Source organism: Vigna radiata, unplaced genomic scaffold (assembly GCF_000741045.1).
Source record: "Vigna radiata var. radiata cultivar VC1973A unplaced genomic scaffold, Vradiata_ver6 scaffold_155, whole genome shotgun sequence".
NCBI classification, from domain to species: domain Eukaryota; kingdom Viridiplantae; phylum Streptophyta; class Magnoliopsida; order Fabales; family Fabaceae; genus Vigna; species Vigna radiata.
Genome location: NW_014542915.1, coordinates 33024 through 37684, shown reverse-complemented (window position 1 = coordinate 37684; position 4661 = coordinate 33024). Strand labels below are relative to the sequence as shown.

At 35.3% G+C, this 4661-nt stretch overlaps 1 long non-coding RNA gene across 1 annotated transcript; it reads left to right on the top strand.

Annotated features, from left to right (window-relative positions):
- Positions 1-2549: 2549 nt before the first annotated feature.
- LOC111240976 lies at positions 2550-3073 on the top strand. Its single transcript, XR_002666654.1, has 3 exons — positions 2550-2667; positions 2785-2850; positions 2945-3073. It is a non-coding gene; the product is annotated as an uncharacterized LOC111240976 (long non-coding RNA).
- Positions 3074-4661: the final 1588 nt, after the last annotated feature.

Sequence of the window (4661 nt, the reverse complement as noted above, 5' to 3'; positions counted from 1 at the left end):
CAACTAAGCAAAGAATTGACACCGATTAGGCAACTAAGCGTATACCTAATCGCAGCCAGACAACAAATTAAATATTGAGCAAAATCAAAGTAGCAGTATGACAATTAAAGTGCAAGAATCTCATGGAAACAAAGTAATTTTATTAATGACCAACCTACTAACCTAAGCTAACATCACAATTAAATGAACACAATCGAACAGGATAGACAACATTGAAGCAAGAGAAAACATTAAACTGAACACTACAGCAGATAAATCTCCCAACATAATTAACACTATTAAATTGCAATAGTAAATTAAGAAAATGAAAAACAACTGAAAATGCAATTTAAAATATTTTAAAGCAAAGAAAAATAAGAAGACATAAATTTATCTAACACCTCATGTTACCACTTGTTCATCTACCAAAAGAAATTAAAAATGCAAATACTTCTAAAAGTCCTCTTGGTCGTGACCTTCTCTGTACGTTGCCTTTCTCTGCTCCGTAACACCACACACTCTTCTACCTAATAATCGTAGCTAATCTCCTATCTACTTCTTTCTAAGGCTCTATTCTTTTTAATGGATTTGAGGGAGATGATTTGGGAGAGATGATTTGAGTGGATTTGAGGGTAATTTTTTTGTTGTTTTTTTGAGTAGTTTTGTGGGTAATTGAGAGTGGATTTAAGGGTAAAGTTTGTGAGAATTAGTGTAGGATTTGATTGATGTGATTGAATTAAAAAATTTGTTTAATTGGTAAAAATAAAGGATTACCAAAATGCCCCTAGTTATTTTAGTAATATAAAATGTTATTTTTTAATGTTATATTTAAATGTATAAATGTTAATAAAGAAAGAAAATTAATTAATAATTAAAATTAATTTTTAAAATATTAAAAAAATTATGATACATGTAAAAGATCAGAAGAAGCTATGATTTTTCTAGAAGCTTGTTGCAGTTTCCAAAGGCTAATATTTGTTTTGAGGTTATTCAAATTTGGTTTAATACCTATTTTGGTCCCTCCTTTGGGAGGGTTTGTTCAAAGCGGTCCCTTCTTTTTTCAAAAGTTCACTTTAGTCCTAACTTTCGCAAAAACTGTTCAAGTTGGTCCTTTTTGGTAACGGCGTTAACTTGACTAACGGCAGAGCTGCCAGGTGGGTAATGTTTGATGATGTGACATTGTTAATTGTTTTAAAAAATATATATAATTGTGAGGTGTAAATTAATATAATTAGGGTTGGATTAAAAAGGGAATTAGGGATAATTAGGGTCAGAAGATTGATTGAATTTGGGGTAATTTGATTTCGATTGCAATTGGGATTGAAATTGGGGTCAGTTTAGGGTTCGTCAGCGCGATTGAAATTGGGGTCAGAAGATTGAAATTGTGTGCTTGATTTGTCAAGGTTCGTGGTTCGTCAAGGAGGTTCCTTCCTCGTCAGGTTAGTGACAACATCACTACACCTAGTCAAAAGGTGTATCATTTGCTGTGATATATCAACCGTGCTTGCAGTAGCTGATACTATGGCGTTAATAAAATTCGGACTGTTTCGGGGTGCCACTGCCAATTCAGAATTACGCAAATTAGTAATATCAGACAATTCAAACAAATAGAAAACAGTTTACAATAGTTAAATTTCGTTTGGTTCACTCAAACTACGATACAGTTCAATTCAATTAATTTAAACCAGTATACAATTTAGTTCAGTTCTCTCTAATCACTTTTAAAAATTAGTTTAGTTTTATAATAATTTAGTTTAATTCATGCATTTGGCCTGCCCCTAGTCATCAAATTTGCCTTAATAGTAATCAAATTTATGTTGATAGTTTATTCAAAGTGTGGTTGCTTTACTGAATATAGGCAAAAATGGGAATGACAAAAGACTTTGAAACTTCCTTGCAAGTACTCCGAGGCTTTGATACTGATATTTCTGCTGAAGTGAATGAAATTAAGGTAATAAGCATTCACCAGTTTTATTCCAATGGATGACCCTCATATTTCCTATATTTTTATTTCCATTTAACGTATCCTAAAATTGACAATTTATGTGGAGTCATGTTATTCAGAGGGTTGTTGCTTCAAGCAATAGAAGAACAACAATTCGATTTGCAGATCTCAAACAAAGAAGATATTGGCTGCCTTTAATGGTATTTCAAAAATCTATCTTCCTTATGGAGTTAGGTTGCATAACAAATTAACATTGACCATTAGAGTCTAATCATTTTTTACTAACTAATCTTGCAGATTGGCATTGGACTACTTATGTTGCAACAGCTTTCTAGAATTAATGGTGTTCTTTTTTATTCCAGTACCATCTTTCGAAATGCTGGTATGCTATGCTGATTTCTTATAATGATCAGAAATTTCTTTTATGGAATGGGGTTATGACAAAAACTTGTTTCTCCTGATTATTTCTTGGAATATTCTCATGCTATTACATACGAAGTTATCCTTTATTCTCATCATTTCAACACACATAAAACAGGAATTAGTTCAAGTGATGCAGTGACATTAGGAGTTGGTGCTGTTCAGGTTCAGCTGAAATGAAATTTTTCTATCATGTTTGTTTAATGTGACTATCGGTTTGGAGGATTAGAATAAAATTGGTCAAATTTTCCATTGCATTGCAGGTCTCTGCATCTGGAATGACTTTTAGTCTCTTGCTTGTTGCAATCTCATTCTATGTAAAGGTAATANTATTTTATTTTGNTGCTAGCTACACATCATGAACTGTTTTGTTAAATGGATGTACGTGTCTGAAATTTGCCACCTGTTATTTNTATTTTTTTTCTGAAATTTTCTCCCAGGATATTGTATCAGAAACTTCTTCCTTGTATGGGATATTGAGCACCTTGTCAGTGGTTGGAGTTATGGTATGTAAATACATGTAAATCCATTATTCAAATAATGTTTTTGATTGCTTGTTTGTTATCTTACTGTTGAGTTTTAAACTTCCAATTCTTTCAGACCATGGTTATTGCATTCTCTCTGGGATTGGGAGCTATGCCATGGATTATAATTTCTGAGGTACATTTCTGTCGTTTTACATTTTAACATTATACTTCTGAAATGGAGAATTACATTATTGCTTTTGCTTGTAACATAAAATTAGTAGCGTGCTTTACTGGTTGCATTTGAAGTCACTGTCAAAGTTAATTTGTTCAATAAATCATATCACACATTCACTGTAGGATTTGTTACCGTTTGGGTCCCTGAGACAAAGGGAAGATCCATTGAAGAAATCCAAATGTCAACTTCTTACATCCTGTATGCACCCTGTAATTGTTCCTTATTAATTAGTATAAATATTTATGGCCCCTTTACAATTGTGTTGCTATTGATTATAAATGTCAACTTCTTAGCAGTTTCAGTTCTATCAAGAGGATCACAGATTGCCAAATGAATTGATTATTGTTTTTAAAAATGGAGCTACAGAAACTAGTGCAGCTACAATTGTAATGAAGCTCAAAACCTGACAGATTATAAGCAGGGAAACTGTTAATTGCAGTATTTACATGACTATGGGAATTAAAAGGGAAGTCGGAACAATTTCCAAGACCAGCACTGGTGGTGCTATCGGTAGAGCCGTAACCTCTACTGCAACCTCCACCATCTGACGACGAAGGAATGAAACAACCTCCCTTGACGAACCACGAACCTTGACGAACAACGCACACAATTTCAATCTTCTGACCCCAATTTCAATCATGCTGACAAACCACGAACCCTAAGCTGATCCCAATTTCAATCCCAATCCCAATCGCAATCCAATTCCAATTCCAATTACCCCAATCTTCTGCTAATTACCCCTAATTCCTTTCTTTATTTTACTCTAATTAATATAAATTACACGTCACAATTATATATATTTTTTAAAACAATTAACAATGCCACATAATCAAATGTTAGACACCTGGCAGCTCTGTCGTTAGTGAACTTAACGCCGTTAGCAAAAAGGACCACTTTGAACAGTTTTTGCAAAAGATAGGACTTAAATGAACTTTTGAAAAAAGGAGGGACCACTTTGAACAAACCCTCCCAAAGGAGGGACCAAAATAGGTATTAAACCTTCAAATTTCTATATATTGAGTTTCCATAAGCTTGAGAACAAAAAAGGTCATTACTTTCTTCTTTCTCTCGTCTGTCACCATGAATAAATGCACTATTTCGTGCAAAGCATTCCTCCTTCCTCCTTAGGCGTCCACCAGCCGTAGAAGCTCAGCCACCTCCACTTCTTCTTCCATAACGTTGTTGGCTGCCGCAATTAGACCGCGGTGCAGATTGCGACAGCACCCACCGTGGACAAGTCCTCGACGTTGTTCGGTGTGGTGGTGATGATGGACGACCCACTCATGGAGCTCCTGGGTGCTGACTCCACGGTGGTCAGGAGGGTGCGGGGATCTACGCGTTAGCGTCTGATGGCTACGAACTTCGCATTCAAGCAGGGGAAGTAGAACGGGAGCAGCTGTCTTGTTTACTTTGGAACCGAATATGAACGTGATGGAGTTGGAATTATAAAATAAGCAAAGGATAAATCAGACATTGTATGAAAATCCTCGCAAATCTCTTCAGTTCAGCGGGTGACGAAAAATACCTCCATCCCGCAAATCCGCGCCTTTCCATCGTCGTATTTACCTTAAAACGAACACGCTTCATCCCGCAAATCCGCGCTCTCACTCTCTCT